This window comes from Micromys minutus (genome assembly GCF_963924665.1).
Source record: "Micromys minutus genome assembly, chromosome: 8".
Lineage (NCBI taxonomy): Eukaryota > Metazoa > Chordata > Mammalia > Rodentia > Muridae > Micromys > Micromys minutus.
In genome coordinates this window covers 55,237,093-55,256,092 of record NC_137977.1, presented here as the reverse complement: position 1 = coordinate 55,256,092, position 19,000 = coordinate 55,237,093, and the positions used below count along the sequence as shown (strand labels likewise).

General features: G+C 39.5%; 1 pseudogene across 1 annotated transcript; it reads left to right on the top strand.

The window, feature by feature from the left end:
• The first annotated feature begins 210 nt into the window (after window positions 1-210).
• Window positions 211-7,244, top strand: LOC308423424 (annotated as a pseudogene). Its single transcript has 6 exons — window positions 211-231; window positions 769-983; window positions 1,561-1,767; window positions 4,973-5,239; window positions 6,292-6,438; window positions 7,118-7,244. The product of its transcript is annotated as an uncharacterized misc_RNA (transcript).
• The last annotated feature ends 11,756 nt before the right edge of the window (window positions 7,245-19,000 follow it).

Genomic DNA, 19,000 nt, shown 5'->3' with positions numbered 1-19,000 from the left:
TTGCCAGTGGACAACTTAGCATTTGAAATGCAAGAAGATGGATCGCAGAAAGCTTCCTCTACGCAAAAGATCGGTTCCCTCCCCAACCTGGTAGGGAGAAGATTTGCATGCTGGGTACTGAGTCCTGACTGGTGCAGAGCTGAGGAAAGAATCCCTCTACAGGGTTCTCAGCGAGACTTTCTTTTCATAGCTACTGCTTGTAGCTCGTCAATGGCCAAATCGCTGCTCATAGTAACTGCCTCCCAAAGGCAATATTTTCATACATTCTGATCATTTTTTATCCTTTTTGTTTAGTGTATTATTCACTATTGATGTTACTGTTTGTTTTGTCTGCCAATCTGAGCAGGCAATATAATAACCTGCTGGATTTTCTGTTTAAAGAGACCTAGAAAAATTTCAGGTTGCATCCATTAAGAATGATATGCATATAGTGTGTAGGAATAGCATTTTAGAAGTAGTAAAATAGCAATTATATGGAAATTTTTTGTGTAAATGATGGTGTGTGGTGTGTGTGTGTGTTATGTAAGACATAAGTGTCTAAGTATAAGAATATATTTCTTAATGTGGATGAAGTTACCAAAAAATGTCAAGACGCCCTAAATGTTTCATGTTCTGTCCATTTTCTGATTCAACAGCAATAGATAAGATATGAACTTCAGAGTATACTGATTGAAGTTAACCAAAAGTATTTTCAAAAAATATCCAAAACGAAGACAATGTTTCCATTTCGTCACAAGTGGAGAATAATAACTTCAAATTTTCTCCTAGAAAAAAAGGCAGTGGTTGCTAATGAACATATTCCTCGTGTGCCTGAGGGCTGCTTCATCACCACTACAAGAGGAGTACTTACTCTCTCCCTGGTTTATGTTGGTTACAAGCCTCATTTTGAACAGGAAACCTCACCTCCACATACAGCGGTTTCCCAAGTACAAAAAGCTGCTGATCCAAAATTTCAGTTTCTTAACCACTTACCCAGATCCAAGGTATGAATAATGCATAGTAGAAAACTGGTCTCCACATGATGATTTGAAAGCTACATTTACACTTCATGTTATTAAACTGTTCTTCATGGGGAGAGGCAATGAGGAGGTGGGGACCAGAGGAGTGCAAAGTTGGTCTGATGTTGGATTCAGGTAGAAAATTTCACTAGATCATTTTATGCTCTAGAGAAGAGAAATATCAGGTTGTAAATGGAAATCTTTCCACTTTCTTGTCAAGGTAGAGAGAGAGACACAGAGAGAGATAAAGATAGAGAGAGACAGACAGAGAGAGAGAGAGAAAGAGAGAGAGACAAAGAGAGAGAGAGAGAGACAGACAGACGGACAGACAGACAGAGACAGAGACAGAGAGAGAGAGAGGAATATCTGAGTGTGACAGGATTAGGCTGATGGCATGGGCTATACCACTGTGATAATTCCTAGACCTTAAAACTCACTCCCCCTCAGTTTTTCATTTTACCTTCTTCTTACTCTGTGGATAATAGTGGGCTCACATGCATCGGGGACAGAAGAATGGAAAATGGCCTCAATGGTGATGATTCACTTGCTTTTGACTTTTTAGGTATTTGAGTTCCCTGGTGGTGCAATCCAGTGGCCTCTGTACAGCTACAACATAGAAGATGATCTCAGGGATGAAGAAGAGAAATTTGGCATCAGCTAGAGCAGTCTGAGATCACAGATGACTCTGGGCATGCTGAGAATGAAAAGCAAGTGCCTCCAGGCTTCTCTTTGGCACTTCGATGCCAATGAACATGGCCTTCTCATGCAGGTAGAAGCAGGGTGTCCTCTTTCTGCTCTTAAATGCCAAGTGCTATTTTAGTTGTCATGAAGTTCCCTAGTTGAGAGATACAAAAGCAATCAGGCTTTTAGTTAGATTAGCCATCTTAGCAAATTTGTCATCTCTTCCAAAAATCTTTCTCCAGTATAAAGTAATTTAAAAAAAAAGATTATTGTTAAGATAAAAAAGACACTTTTGAATTTCTCTATGAATTTTGTGACTCTAAGATTTTCTTTAAATTTTAAGTGAATAATTTATATAATTATTATTTAAATATGTATCCTTATTTAGTTTTCTTATATACTTATATACTTATGCATTTTTAAGAATAGACTCAGCAAAGGATGAAAGTGTTAAATGACTGTCTGAATGTGCAATGGACCACCAACTTCTCAAAACAAATATTAGCTGTAACATAGAGCTTAATCATATCAAGTTTAATTTTGGTATTATACTATGATATAAACAATAAATTTTGGTAAACCTAAAAAGATAAAATAAATTCATTGTTTAGTCATCTGGGCCAAAGCTAAATTAGCAATTCTGACCTAAAAATCAAAGAAAGGGCTTCTCTTAAGGAAATATAGCAACTGAAGTAAAGAACTTGATATTGGAGTTCAGCATAGATTCCAAAATCAGGCCATTGACTGAGCTTTTGCGATTTACACCCTCCAGATTCTCGATTCAAGTGAAACAGACACAAATCGAGATGAAATGGGTACAGTTACCCGAATTTTAGATTACTCGGTTACAAAAGGTGCTCATCAGTCGTTTGTCTTCCTGACATGAAGAACTAATCATGACTTAGGTCCTTCCAGAATGTTCATACTTTTGTCTGATCCTATAATCTGGTTAGTAGATAGACAGCCAGTTGTATGGTATATTTTCTACTGTTAAGACTCCTTTTTGTCTTTGGCTTTACTAGAGGGGTGATAATTTTCTTAGGGGTACCATTGCTGTGACAAAACATCATAATTAAAAGCAAGTTGGGGAGAAAAAGTTTATTTGGCTCATAATACTAGATCAAACTTCCAGACCATGATCCTTGACTGAAGGAAGTCAGGACAGAAACCCAAACTGGGCAGGAACCTGGATGTAGGGGTTGATGCAGAGGTCATGAAGAGGAACTTCTTACTGGCTTGCTCCATGGCTTTGCTCAGCCTGATTTCATATAAAACTTAGAACCAGCCCAGGGATAGTTTCACCCATAGTGATCTGGGTACTTCTCCATGAATCACTAATTAAGAAAATGCCCTACAGTTGGATCATAGAAGCATTTTTTCTCAACTGAGGTTTCCTTCTTTCAGGTGACTCTAGCTTTTGTCAAGATGGCCTAAAACTAGCCAAGACAGGAGATTAGATGTTCATCTATGAAACCAAACATTTATTATTATTTATGTAAAGCTTATTGAGATATAGACTTTTCTAAATGTATACTATAGTGTTGGCTGGATTGAATAAAGTATACGTTTTTTTTATGTTTTTTCACTTATATAAAATATGTAAGGGAAATTTTTTCAGATGACCAAATTTTCCTACTGTTGGCCAAACCATGGTACAGCAGTAAGTGGAAGAAAAGGCGGCTGAGTAGACTGTCTGGAAGGGGTCCCTCAGCCAAACTCCACTAAAGAAGTGGTCTGCAGCTTCAGTAGAGAACAGGCCCTAGGATCCACTTGTCCTGAAGAGGCTATTTCAGAAGTCCATGGGTAATTTGGAATTTGGTTTCTGAGCATGGATTATAGAGAACATCAGGTGTTCTCTAGGTCCTGGAAGAATTGTAGATTCCTGACTTGTATTCCAGAGGACTAACAGAGGATAAGAAGGAAAGAACTCTCACACAGGTCTGTTGAGATTGTGTCTGCCTGCCTCTGAGTAACTTGGTGAAGGCTGGGCACTGTCTCTGAGGTGAGAGCCCATGGATGAGGAGGCATCCCATTGACCACTGTGCTGCCTCTTCTCTACTTGGTTGGTGCCCTGATAGAATAGATAAATATTTCTGTTGTCATGTGTGTGGAGGACAGAATGCTTTAGAACAATGGTCCTCGATCTGTGGGTCTCCAACCCTACAGGATTGCATATCAGATGTCCTCATGTCAGATATTTTCATTTATGATTCACAACAGTAGGCAAAATTACAGTTATGAAGTAGGAAGGAAACAATTTTATGGTTGAGAACCACTGAGTTAGACTATATTTATTCTTTTCTTCTTTCTTTAATGCACATTGGATCCGAGATACACATTGCCTGTTCTGATAGAACAAACATTTCTTTTATATATATCCATTATTTGTTTCACAGTGTGACCATGAGTGTCTGGTAAAATATAAATAATGACTATAATATGAATTAATATTGAAGAAAAGTGGAGAAAGTGAAATAAAACACTACGTGTCCTCAGGGTATATTATGTTATCTACCACAAAATAAATATAACTAAGAGGTATATAAAAGTCTGTATTTAACTGGATTCAGTTATAACACTTAACAGTATCTTCCCACATTAGCTCATTTTTATTTCTTATTAGAAGACTTCAAGTATGATGTAGTGTGGACAAAATACAGACTTTGGAGCTTGCTTGTGTATTAATCCCATATTTGTCACTGATTAGTTTAAAAAATGTATCTTTTCAACCAAGCTCAGTATTCTCACCTACATATTAAGGATAACAATTATTTTTACACAGTTAGTATAAAAATAATTAAATTTAATCAGGTAACATGCTTATGTAGGTACCTGACATACCAAAAGTATTAAGTGCATGCTATTATATTATCCCCATTATTAAAATTGTATATAGACATTTTCTTATTTGAAATACACATATATCCATGTTTTACCTTCCCATAGTTTGTATAAAAACATATGTGCGTGTCCAGTTACCTGTGAGCAGCACAGATTCTGCACGTATTATATCATTCTTAGTTTAAAGCATGTTCTGTATTTGTTTCATCAAGTATAGAGCATGAAATCTTGGTATGAACCATATTGCTCCCAAAGAAAATGGACTCTTATGGGGTCAAAGGATACTACACACACACACACACACACACACACACACGCACACACACACACCTCCCACATGGTATGTAATAGCTATTGTATTAAAGTTTTATAAGGTAATGGAAAGAAAATATTTGAAAACTAAGTTTACAAAAAGCATTGGTTTACGTGAAACTAAAGTTCTTATGTCCTAGGAGACGGTGTGGCTCGAAGTGGTTGATGATGGTGGTGGGATCGGTGTCACATATGATGTCACTGATGGCCAAGTGATCTTCTTTCATAAAAATATGCTACATTGGATAAAGAACGTGGGCCATGACGATGGCTTCTTCTTGCCCTTCTTTTCCACACACAATGAGCTACACACTCCAGATGTCGATGACATGCTTTTTTCTACACCTGAAGGCATTGCTTCCGGGTCACTTAAGTTATGTGAAATCATCAAGACATGCTCTACCCAGGCACATGGAGAGTAAATATCACTGTTTCTAAGATCTAGCAACTGTAGAGCCATAGTTTGACTAACAGCAAGACCAATGGTTGGATAGCGCACTCAAAAATGCATCTTGCGTTCTTACTGATGTCCTAAGTTGAAAATGAATCTTTAAAATTTTCGTTTATGAAGGTCCTCTACATGAAATTCTCATGTATTGGTAGAAATATTATGATATAATTAGTGGAAAATTGCTGCCACATATAGTCCTGAAGAGTCAAAAGATCACTCATTCTTTCTGTGGGGAGAAATTTGCTGCATATGATGGAATCATATTTTCTTAATTTTCAGCTAAAGATCCTATTTCCTGAATTATTGGAACTTTAAAAGAAAATTAAAAAAAATGCTTAGTTGTTAATGAGACACCAAGGTATCTTAATGCATGAATATTTACATGATATATTAATCAGACTAAACATATCTCTCTCCTCAAATATGCACCTTTTATAGTGAAGCCTCTTTATTTCTGACCTCTGAAAGATCATAGTATATTGCTATCCTTGCTGTCACCTGCTGTAAGATCACGTAGTCTAACTCTTGCTCCTGGAAATAAGTACTCCAATGACTACTTTTGATCTCTCCAGACACCTACATGCATTACCACAGGGGAATAACTGTTGTTGGTTACAGAAGGTCAGACATTGATGCTCACAATGCTTATAGGGGAGAACTGGTGACAGTCTGTGCCTAGCAGCTGAAGAAGGTCCAGTGGCAAGCAATGGAATCTGCACTGGTCACTTTAAGATTGCTTTACAGTGGAGTCTACTGCTCTAGAGAAAGGGAGGGGAAATGGTTTCTTTGGGAGAATATCGGTAAGCATGGGAAATGATGTAAAATTCTGTAGGAATTATATTGATCATCCAAAACAAAATACATTCATAAGTATCAGAAATTGTTCTTCCAGGGTCAATGAAAACCTATCTGTGCTAGGGATACCAGACCCTCTGCTGCTTTCTTTTCTGTCACTAAAATCTGTTGAGTATTTCATAGCCATATGTGTAATTAATGATTGTGTTTCAGCCCAAAGGCATAGTTAATTTCATTAGAAAATTCCAGAAGCAAACAGAGGATCGGGAGATCAACCTTCCTCCCAACTTGGCAGAATTAGTTATGAATGCTAGTCTCCCAACAACCTTGTGTGGAGCTCTTTTTTTTTTTATCTTAAAGGTATAGTATATTTCATGAAGTTTTTAGTTGGGTTTTGTATATATGGTTATATATTTTTAGCTTAGAATGTTTTTTTCCCATGGTGGGCCACTACCAAGAAAAATTTTAGGGAAAAATCCCCCACCATAGTTTTCAATGCAGTAGATAACGTGGGGTAAAGCCTCTGGTCAAAAGTAAACTCAACAAAGAATCTCAAAGAGGGATGGGATGCTTTAGAGCTGGGAAACGCTGCAAGACCAGATATGATAGTCCCAACCATGTAGGAGTTAGAAGCAGAGATTAGCATTCTATTGGGAGAAGCCAGTGTTGCCATGGAGTTCCAGGAGCATTTACCAGGCTGTAAGACTTGTCTCATGAGATGGCCATAGGTGGGCAAGCATGAGAAGGCTGTTGCCCACTCTTGCTCACAGGGAGATAGACACATTTCTTTGTGGGACTGAAGATTCATCATAAGGAAGGCTGAAGGCATCTTAGCTCATTTTCCCATCGAACTCTCCTCCTCGGAACTGAATGGTAAGTTCCTCAGGGCCAGAGGAGACTGGCACACACTATCACTTTCTGCAGGAGTTCAGTTGTATGAACTTAGACAACCATAGTGCCAAAGCCTGGGCAGTCCTGAGGCTTTTGTAGAACTCTGAGCAGGGTGGCAATGACATGCCTTTAAAAAACACACCATTAGGTGCAAACTCTTGACATGGATGACTATCTCCAGGTCACCTTAGACTGTATTTTGGCCCAGCTTTTTCTTTAGGAAGCAAAGTGAATTTAAGAGATTTACAGAGGACATGGCCATCAATCTGCCTTAAACTACTATTGAGTTCATATCTACTGTTCTTTGTCAGTTGCTTATAAAGAAAGGCCACTTGCTAAGAAAATGGGGCTTGTTACAAAATGAAGAGACATAATGGGTAAATCAGCCTTTGACTCCCCAGTGTGAGTATCTGAGTGTGGAAAGTCTTGTTAATGAAACATTTCAGATTTGTCTCTCTCTCTTTCTCTCTCTCTCTCTCTCTCTCTCTCTCTCTCTCTCTCTCTCTCTCTGTGTGTTTGTGTGTGTGTGTGTGTGTGTGTGTGTGTGTGTATGACTTGTTATAAATGTATTTTGTAAGCACATTTTATACACATAGGCAAAATTCGCATATGTGTTACGATTACATAATTACTATGAAACTAAATGTTATTCATTATTTATCATGGTGAGAGTCAGAAACGAGACTGGTTTATATAGGTATACACCAAGGCATCGTAATCCAAGTTCACTAGACGATGTCTGAGGAGTTTAGTACCATGCCTCAAATGGGAGATTCTCAATCTTTTTTTCTTCTTTTTTTGGTATAAAATAGTTTTGATAATGTCAACATTTTAAATAACTCAGTCATGCTAGTAATTGTATACTTATTTTCTCTAACCATAAAAAATATTCAATGTCAAAAGAGTTATGAACTAAACACCCTCTTTGAATGTATTTGGATTTTTTCGGTAACCTTGCCCTCTGTGTACATTTTAGAAAGTTTTCCCCATGTTTGAAAACCTGTTAGATGCTGGTGTTTAATGAAGATCCGTGGATATAGATCCATCTTTCTAAAGCTGGTTAGGGCTTTAGTTATTTAAATAAGGAATTAGTTTGTAAATATAAACTGTATTTTATCTGTATCAGTTTTGTTTGGAACTTGTTTCAGCAGGCATGTTACTCAGCACCCTCAGCAAATTGCTCTATAGAATGTTCTTAAGGAGTCCGAGATGAATCTCTCCCTCTCTCCCTCCCACCCCCTCGTTCTTTTTGAATGGTTATCTCTACTGATGACTAGGGCAGGAGAATAAAGCCAGATCTTTTAACAGGGTTAGGTGGTCACCTGCCAAAGGGCTTTAGGAACATGATGGCAGCTTACCTCTGCTTTTTGTTATTTGTTAATTCATTTATCCCTGTCAGATAAGCACTGTGAGACAAAGGATGAATGAATTAATCATATAAAACATATTAATATTTATATCAGACATAATCTTCTGAGACAGGCATGAAAAGAGACAGTGTAAAACTTCGCAACACTGAAATAGCAATCCACGCTGATAGGTGATAAATGTGTGCACACAAACTATATATTAATATTCATGTTAATTCATGCATCAGCAAAACAGTAAACCCAGATCTGGGGAAGCCAGAGGGTGTGAAGTATGGAGGGTGCCAAGGTTTTCTGGAGTCGATCTATGTGAGGATGCACAGTTAGCCACAGCATTAAAAGAAAGATGGAATCCGTGGGCAGAAATGTGTTGATTGAACGAAGATCGAAGGAGTCATTACAAACATGGAAGAATGAGAAAGATCGTTATGGGTGGAGGGAAGGACCAGTGGTGAGATATGATGTAAGAACAGGGATGGTTCAGATAGTGAAGATGCTAGCATCCCTCAGAGTCACATCACCATGCTTTTCCTTATTGCCTTTTCCTACCTGAGGTTAGAGCTTGGCAGTAGGGAATGGCTTAATGGTGCTTGGGAGCAGAGGTAATGTTGAGAGGATTTAGGGAGCAGCACAAAGAAAAAGGCACATGAGGAAGATGTCCAAATAGGTGTATTGCCTCTGTTTATGGTCTGTATTACCTCCGGTTGATATGAAAGCTGACATTTTACATCTTCCCTCCATATCTGTCATCCAGAACGCTTACGTCCTAGGTTTGCGCAATTGCAAACGATACAGTAACCAGATGTTGCATCATGGACCTATCCTGCAGCTGCGCGTCCTTTCGGACCTTTAAACTCACTGCTTCTGCTAACGCCAACCACCATGTGCTAATAAACACAAACATTCTTCACCGCCAACCCAATCAGTTAAATTAGGCTCTATTTTAGTTTTGATTTTTAAAAATGGGCATTCTTTATCTTCGTCGCTGTCGTTCAGATGTGCCCCTGCGATGTCACCTCACTGGGAAAGCATCGACGGAAACCGAGGGCTTGTCGTTCCTACACACCAGGAGCGAGCGAGCAAGAATTTCCTTTGTAGGACTGGAACAAGGGACAGCATTTCCTTGTATTTCCCATGGCTTTGGTGACCTGGATGCTTTCTAGCCTAAGACAATGGTCTATAGAAGTCAGGAGACAGTTCTGTGACTATCGCCTGAATGCATTAGAGTTGAGGTGACGAGATACACAAATATATACGTAAACTAGGAGATGGGCCATGACCAAACTCCGGAAACTAGTGTAAAATGAAATTCCTATAAGAAAATATACCGAAATAAAAGTTACACAATGTTTTAAGAAATTGTAGCACATATGCGTTACATTTTATTATGAAACTCACAGAAGCCAGGGGACAGCTGGTTAGTTTTGTGCCATTTTGCGGCTTCATGCATTTGTTTGGACTGTTAGATAATAAATGTATAAAATCACACTGAAGGGATTCTGAAGAGACGAACAGAAATAGGACTGCCAGGAAGGGAAAGTGCGAAGGTGGCCAGGCAGTCAACGCTCCACCGAGGTCTGAGACTGAAGCCGCTCTGCCTGTGGGCACCAGGGGGCGCTCGCACACCACCAGAGAAGCTCTGTAAACCATTTGAGGTTTCCGAGGCAGACAGTGTGGTTTTAATGAAATTTGGAAAAAACTGATTTCTTGTAGACTTCTGGTCTGTAGCTCTATTGTCCAAAAGTGTTTAATATACACGTTTGAAACTTCACTATAATGCACCAAACTCGGGCCGAACAGTCTGGGAGTGTTTTAGAGAGCTTGCTTACAGGAGGGGAACAGAGACAGACAGCCAAAGAGATCCAGAAGTATTTACACTACAGAATCTCTACTGATCTTCACAGAAGTCCACCCTGAGTCGTGGCCTGTGACACTCGGGACTGTGAGCAAATCACTTAAATGTTGTTTATTTATTTACATATTTTTGAGGCATGAGTTTTGCTACACTGCTCTGGATAGCCTGAAACACACTATGCAGGTAAAGCTAGTCGGAATTTGCAGCAATCTCCCTGGGTCTGTCTCCTGAGTGCTCCATTTGCAGGCATACACTGCCAGGCCTGGACTCTTTATATTCTTCACAGACAGATATAAGAACACTTAGTGTTTTCTGATCTTTAGAGAAGAGAGTTTATACCATGCACCATGAATTCCCATCTTCTTTCTTCTCTCTCTCAAACACAGGAAATAGAGATGAGGAGAAAGTTCCTTGTGGAGCAGGCTAGCAAGCACACATGAAGTTAGCATTTACTGAGATACTCTGTATTTTTATTATCCTTAAATGAGAAATGCAGTTGTTTTTGTATGTGTCCTTGCGTATGTGTGTCACATATGTATGTGACATTTGTGCAGACATGCATGTAGAAATTAGAGACAGCTCTTAAGCCATTTCAAAGTTACTAAATAGTTAAAGTCAAGCTGTATTTCTACAGAAAGTGGAGCCAGAGGTCAAGTGCTGATTTTTTAAAAATTTACCCCAACCTTTATGTTTAGGGAAGCTCTGTTTTATGTGTAAGAGCTCTCAAGTAAGATTCAGTTCAAATATCTGACCGGAAGCAGAGTCTCAGCTACGCTTCTGTTGCTTTGACCATGACCGAGAAGCCTGGGGAGGAAAGAGCTTTTCAACTTATGGTTGTGGTCTATCATGAAGGGAAGTCAGGGCAGGAATTCAAGTCAGGAACTGATGCAGAGGCCATGGAGGAGTGCTGCTTCCTGACTTGCCCCTGATAGTTTGTTCATCCTGCTTTCTTTACAACTCAGGAGCTCTGGCCTAGGTATGGAACTACCTACACCAGTCCTTCCATCTCAAACATCAACCAGTACCATGACCTGTAGGCCACGCTGATAAAGACCCTTCATCAATTGAGGCTTTTGTTCCCAGACAACTCTACCTCCTGTCTGGTTGAGAAAAGCAAATCAAAGAACCACAAAAAATTGAGTAAACAAAATAGAAACAAATGAATAACCCAACCATGACAGCCAGGAAGCTTGTGGAGAGTAGGCCTTTTGAAGGTGATTCTGCTATTAGTTCAAGTGGAATTATTCCTAACATGTCTGTTCCATCCAGAACATTCTACACATGTTCATACTTGCCTGCACCTGGTACTTTAAAAGGCTAATCATATGAGCTGCTGTTGCAGGATGGCCCAGAGTTTCTTAGGGAGTGTAGTGGCTGTAGCACACACTCCATGTAGGAAACCAATCTCTATATCACATCATAATCTGCACCCCTATTTTCTCCTCCTTCTCTTCCCTTCCCCTGCCCCTATTCTGCTCCCTCTCCCTCCCTCCTCTCTCCTCCCCACACCTCTTTCTCTCTCCCCCTCTCTCCCCCTCTCTCCCCCCCTCTCCCCCTCTCTCCCTCTCTGTCCCACTCTCTTCCTTCTCCCTGTGTTTTGGAAATTGGTGCATTCAGAGATATTTATTAGCTGTGAGAGATTCTGGGCTTGTGTACTCTTTGAGCCTCAGTTTACCTGTAAAGTGTGATTTAAGGTCACGGACTCTGAAATTCTCGTGGGTAGCTCACTCATTGGTGGACTAAGTGGTTACTAAGAAAATGCCCAGACAGAATGAACTAAACAGATTTTTGGCCTGTAATATCTCACATGGGAATCCAGCACTTGAGAAGACCACCTATGCGATGTGCTCCTTCCCCTTAGAAAACTTGTATTCTTAAACCACAGATCTGTTCATCAGTCAGCTTACCCAGGTTTGCGGAGAAATGTACAGAAGACAAGGTTTTCTCACCAAAAATTAATTAAGTAATCAATCAATCAATCAATCTATCTACTTATGTACCCATCCACCCACCTACCCACCCATCCATCCACCCACCCATCCATCCATCCACCCACCCATCCACCCACCCACCCATCCATCTACCCACCCACTCATCCATCTATCCACCCACCCATCCATCCATCTATCTCCCAAGCAGTACCTCAACACACTTTAGCTAGGCTCTGGAACAACCACGTGGATAACAGACACTGAGTGGTTTCTATGGTGAGCAACTTTTGTGTATTACTTAATGTCCTCATTCTTCCCATTTACAAATGAGGAATGCAGTCCAGAAAGCTCAGTGTAGATATCTGATGCCCTGGGGCAGGAAGCCATGGTTGATAGCCTGATTTTGGAACCTGAGTTTCAGCAATGGAAACGTAAAAGTTTTGCTTTTGAAGAACCCACAGCTCTCTGGGAAAGGACAAATGGAACCAGTGAGCTCTAGTCTGTCACATTTGTGCCATTAGAGTATCACCAAGGAAGACTCCCAAGCCTAGAGCTGGAAGGAGCTGGATCGATGTCTGTAAAGAAGAGACATTCCGCTGCATCATAGCTTTCTCCCGAAATCACGTCTTGGATTTTCTCATTATCTACTTCTTTGCCATTAGCAGCTTCACACCATTGAAGTTAGTTGGGCAATTGAAATTTGGATTTTTGGTGACATTTCTTTATTGTACGGTAAAGCCCTTTAATTTTTACTTGTTGCCCAGAAGCACAAAACCCACCATTTTCTTACCTACCTTTAGTCCAAAAGGACCCAACTCTAGTCCATATTTAAGGATGCTTTTGCAGGCCTACGACTACTATTTCTTCCTCATTTCAAACTCTACCACGCTTGTGATAATAGCTCATATGGTGTCTTTCAACCTCTGCATTCATGTCCCTTTTAAACACACATCATTTTAACAGATAATCTAAGTGTTTTATTATGATGTCACACTCTATATCTCTTCATGTTCCTGCTCAGTGGTCACCTGTTTTCCGAACCAAAGCTTCCACCTAACTCTACATGTAGGGTACCGTCTCCCTTTAAAGCCAACTCAACATTGCCTTGTGACTTGTGGGTTTCTCTCCCTCCAGGCTTGTAAGACAATGTTGTTTCCTAATCTCTTATTGCTTAGAAATCAGTTCTCCTCAATTCAAGTACTAACATTTCACATACATTTTAATTCAGTCCATTATTAAGATTATTAAATTGCTCTCAGGCATATGTAGTTGTCAGTGTAACTGTTGTCACTTCTGAGACAGCCACATTGTTCACCATCTTAACTATCTCTATATTCATTTTAGATCTTATAGCTCTGAGATAAATACATTGAGTTTATCATTATATTTCTAATAGTTTTCAAAGGTATATATATCACTCTACCTAGTGCACGAACTATATCTCTTTTGAACATTGCCACTGCCTCTCTCCACAGTTTCCAGTAAAAGTGGTAATGCCTGATGAATAGAAACATCTGAAAAATATTTATGTAACAATTTTATTACACTTTAATTTTTGAATATAAAAGTCTAATTGATGAGTTTCTGGCTACAGGCACCTATGCTCATTTCGCTGTTTTTGTATTTCCATTCATTCCATTTCCAACTGTTATTTGTGCTCACAGAAGAGGCTGACATGTTTTTGACACTATACTCAATACTGTGATTTAAGATCAAAATAATACTAATAATCTCAACAGCATTACGAATAGCTGAGACTTGTCAAGTAGTAATTCTACTACCGGGAACTATTGTACATGCTTTACCCAGACTGACTTCTGCACTGAAAACACTGATTACTGACATCACTACTTTCTACAAAGCTAGACTTACCATGGTCACAGATGTCTCTCGTCACTGGGTTTGCTTGTTGAATATGATGCACAAGGATAGTAGCTGTTATGGCCTGGAGGGTGTCCACTCAGAATTCCTATGTTGAACTTCAACCTACAAGTCCATCATGTATGATCTTATTTGGAAAAAGAGTAGTTCCAGATACCAACAGTCATAATGAAGACATATGGGTGGTGTGTGGGACAACTAGCCCAATGAGACTATTGGAAACAAATCTGCACACAGAGGAAACATTGTGCGAGCATGAAGACAGAGACTGGGGTGAGGAAAGACATGGCTGTCAGAAAGTCACAAGAAGCAGGAACTGGCACAGAATACCCCAAAAGAAGACACTTCTCAGTAATACCTTGTCTTAGATGTCTCTAGAACTAGACTCAATTGACTTGGCCTAGCAAACTAGCAGGATAGTTCCCCAAGACAGATAAGCAGGAAACTAGCTTGGAAACTTTTTGAATTATTTAGTTTTGATGTCTCAGGTCTTACTTAATATACTTGAGGAAAAAAAAATTAATGGTTCTTGATGATAGCCAACACAATATAGCATCGCAATGGGCTTTGAAATGGCAAGGGGAACAGATGAACAGGATGTTGGGTTTGAAGTTAAAGCTCACCTGCTGTGAGGGAGGGACTATTCTTGTTAAGGCAGACTTTAAAGTACATCATGTTGGCTCTGCCCATGATTGCAAATGTCACAATTCCATTAATTTGATTTTTAAAGTTTAAGGTATTCTGCCATTTGGTGACTCAGTATATGAATAGAGTGACATTTATTCATCTTGGCATTCTGGAAGAGACACATGCACATTTGTTCCTAGGGTATCATTTGTCTTTTTAATGAGTATTTTGGGACCACAACAGGATGTGTGTTCTGAAGGACAGGAACATATTCTGAAATGTTGGGCGCTAATGGAAGGTGCACGAGTCAAAACCAGTGTAGGCTTAAGTAGCATCGTGTGATACAGTCAAGATGAGGAGAACAAAGAATCCATAGAAGGGAACAGTGACCTACAGAGGGATGTGAATGAGGGGAGCAAGGATGCCCCTCAGAAACAGTGATAACGCTGTGACCAAACTGGGACTGAATAAGATCTTTATTTTGGAAGAAACTAATAATTTTCCTCTTGGTTGGAGCAGGTGATTTTCTAAAGTCTATTTCTTGAACATCTGTAATGTGCCAGGCATTGTGGCAAATGTCGGGGTGTGTCATCCACCTAAAGATGAAGCTGGTTGTTAATAACTCTATTTCCAAATGAGAAGAGTGTCAGTTAAGGGAGGTAAAGTTGCTTAACAGGGAGCCACTCAGTGGTAGATACTGAATGTCTACTTCCCCTTACAGACGTCTATGTGCTCACTCGCCAGCCTACTCCCTAAACCTGTCCGAATTCAGATACATGCTACATATCAACGTAGATAGACGTTTTCCTTTCTTTAGCTTATTTATGAAAAAATTGAGTTTGATTTTACTTTATTTATTTTCTAGCCTTTCTGACCATTTCGTGTCGGTGTGGCCCTCCCTGGACATCACTCTCTAGACCTTAAAACAATGGTGCTATTATCCCTATGTTAGCTTCCTCAGAGGGTGATTGATGCCTTGGCACACTGCCATCAGAAAGCGTTACTGAGCAAGTAAACTAGAGGTAAGTTTTGTCAGTTTAATCTGTGAGATATGGATTCAGTAGTGACTAGGTTATCTTATGAGGTCGTTTCTCTCACCCAAATATCTCTGTCCTTACTGACAAAGTCTGAGTGTCTTGTCTTCCTCCTTGTTCTACTGCCATTGCAAGACAGTTGCAGGCAAAGGCTGAGGCCATCTATGTTCTGTTCCAATGTCAGCAGGGGCTCTCTAGAGTACATGGTAGGATCATCGAACACATTGATTTTCCAATCATTCTGTTGGCTACAACCCAGTCATGTAACCTCATCCATTTTCACTGAATGGAAAGGACCATCATCCGTACTCAGAAAGGCTAAGAAACCAGCTAAGATTCAAGGACTCTGTTTGTGTGAAAGGTCGGAGTGACTCTGAAGGGATAGTTAACAATTTCTAATAAATGATAAGAGCAGAGAGAACTGCAGTGTAGATGATGGATCCACCTGCTCTCAGTGCTCAATCAAGAAGTTGAGCCTATTACATTCCATTTAGAAAGGCTTCGGTCCCGTGATGGGTATTGTTCAATATTAATTAAAATATTTATCTTCTGTTTTCAGGTGCTTTGTTTTATAGATGGGTGGACAGGAAAATAAAAGGAGTGAGGAAGGGAGAGAAAGAGGGAGGAAAAGAGAGAGTGAGTGAGTGAGAGAGAAAGAGAGAGAGAGAGAGAGAGAGAGAGAGAGAGGATTATGGCCTGATGTAATTTCCACTCTCACAGGTAACTCTTGGACCTTTAGTAGAAATGTTCTTAGACACTGTAACATGTGGCTTTGCACTTGCCCAAGTTATTTATCTAGGCTTGGCCACAGGACAATCCAGTATTCAACCTTGCTCCAGGTGAAGTTTTGCCACTCCCTGTCTTTGTTTTCTGTCGCTGTGATAAACACCATAACCAAAAGCAACTTGGGGAGTAAAGGGTTTATATGGCTCACAATTCCACATCACAGCCCATCATTCATGGGTCTGGAAAGGAGCTCCAGCAGGAACTTGGAGTCAGAAACTGACACAGAAGACATGGAGGGAATTGCTTTCTGGTTTGCTTCTATAGGTCTCTCAGCTTGTTTTATATACAATCCAGAATCACATGCTCAGGGGTAGCACTTCCTGTAGTGGGCTGATCCCTCCCACATAAATCATTAATTAATAAGATGTCCTATAGATGGGTCCACAGACATCTAATGGAATTTTTTTTTCCACTGAGGTTCTTTCTTTCCAAAGAAATTTAGCTTGTCCAGTTCACAAAAAACTAACCATTACGCTCCTTTAGCAAACAGCTGAGGTAGTTACCATGTGTAACACTCATATACATCGATGCTCTCTCACTCCTCAGTCAGAGGGACAACAGTTTTCTCTAAGTTATTGAATCATAGTCTAAATTAATGGAGGGAGGTACCCTTTAAAGGCATAGTTTTCACAGACACCTAGCTCAGAGTGTTGAATGGGCTTTGTGTCTTGGGAAGGGCAGTACCAAATTCTTGCTCAAGGACATACTGTTTAGAACCACCTCCTATTAAGAGTTACTGCTCAATTGTTCAGGAAGTATTTAAAGTTACACTTTTTGCCTTTTCCTGAGTGAACGACATTATTTAGGCTCTTTTCTGCTCTCTCCATGCTAATCTATGAATCACAAGAAACAATATGTAAACATAAATTTGCTTCTTTCCAGAGCTGATTGGGTGGGTCTGGAAGTTAGACTGTATTTGTCTTACATGGGCTTATTTCTCTGAAGTTCTCAGATGTCCCCAGCTGTGTCTTGAGTGGTGATGGGAGTTCTGGATGTATGCAGACATTTGGTGACGCTCCTGCCCTTAGTGTCTCTCGGGCTCTGCTGCAGTTGATATTTGGTTTAGTTCTAACTGAATGTGGTTTACATGTTTCCAGAACCATGATGAACATTTATCTTTAACTGAGGCCTTCAGTTGTCTTTTCCTGAAGGCTCCACACTTCAACAGTCCTTGCAAACCAGAGCAGGAGAATTTAAGAAACCCTACACAGAAACACAGAACTTATAGCTACAAGGTAAACAACCATTATCTTCATATCTGCTTTTCTCTTCATATCTTCCTTTCCAAGAAAATCAAACACTAATGACCATTTATAAACAGTTTGTTCCTAAAGAAAAATTTTGTTATTAAAGCAATAAATCGAATGGCCATACTAGAAGAACTTTAAAGGCAACCAGAATGGGTTTCTTCACATCATAAGCCATTTGATCTTAAGAAACATTACTGAGGTCTCCTGTATATCCAGTTTCTCTTTACACAGTTTTAGTTATATGTGTTAAACTGTGGTCTAAAATACTGAGTGCAAAATGTCCTCAGAAAACAATTCATAGCTCTCAAAGTACGTGTTGTTCTGGTCACTGTGATGACATCTGTGGCACCACTTGGGATGCCAACGATCATGGAGTATCCTTTCTGTATGCTTTTTATTGCTTATGCCCTCAGCTCCCTTCCTGGTGACTAGACTGACTGTGGGTTATTGTTCTGCCTGTGTCTCAGAAAATCATATCTTACACGATAATGCTCCCAGGTGCAAAAGTGCTGGTTCTGGCAATTTGGAAATGACAAAGAGAATCAATGATAAAGATAATTTAAGTGAAGAAAATAAAGTCCTTAATAAAGAAATAAAAACAGTTGCATGTAAAGTATACAGCACGAATTGTTAATATATTGTGCTTAACTTACAAATTAAATGATATACCTATATATACATATATACATCACATACATATACACATACACATCATATATACAATATATCATATACTATATGTATATAGACAGAGAATATACATGGTATATTCTATCTGTCACTGTAGGCACTACAGAGTATCTTGAATCAGCATCTCCCATGGATAAAGAGGGGATATTATAGAAATAAATGTCAGTCCTGCCTGACCAGGTTTGCAGCAAGTCATCTGTCTCTGAAAGGTGGTTCTCACACAGCTCTATATTAGACTTACTAGGGGAATAACTTTAATACCTTAATGCTGGTGTTAGGCTCTCAATCATAGGGTTTCTATATTAATTGTTCTTGAATTGGTTTAGACTCCAGGTGGGGTTTGTGCACAGTCACTGCTGGATATATGCCTGACCTTTTCATAGAAATATCCCTGAGAGGATACAATTATGGGTTGTGACTTTTAAATCATGTTCTGAAGGCACTTATTATGGGATGGGGGAGGAAATAAATTGGTGAGAAGTGCTAAGGATTGGTCAGTATTTTTAAAACATGGGATTAAAGTTCTCTGAATCTCCAGGGAAGCAAAGTCAAAACAAAGAAAGATTTGTGGGTTATGTAAGCAGGGAATAAGATGCCTGACACATCTGAA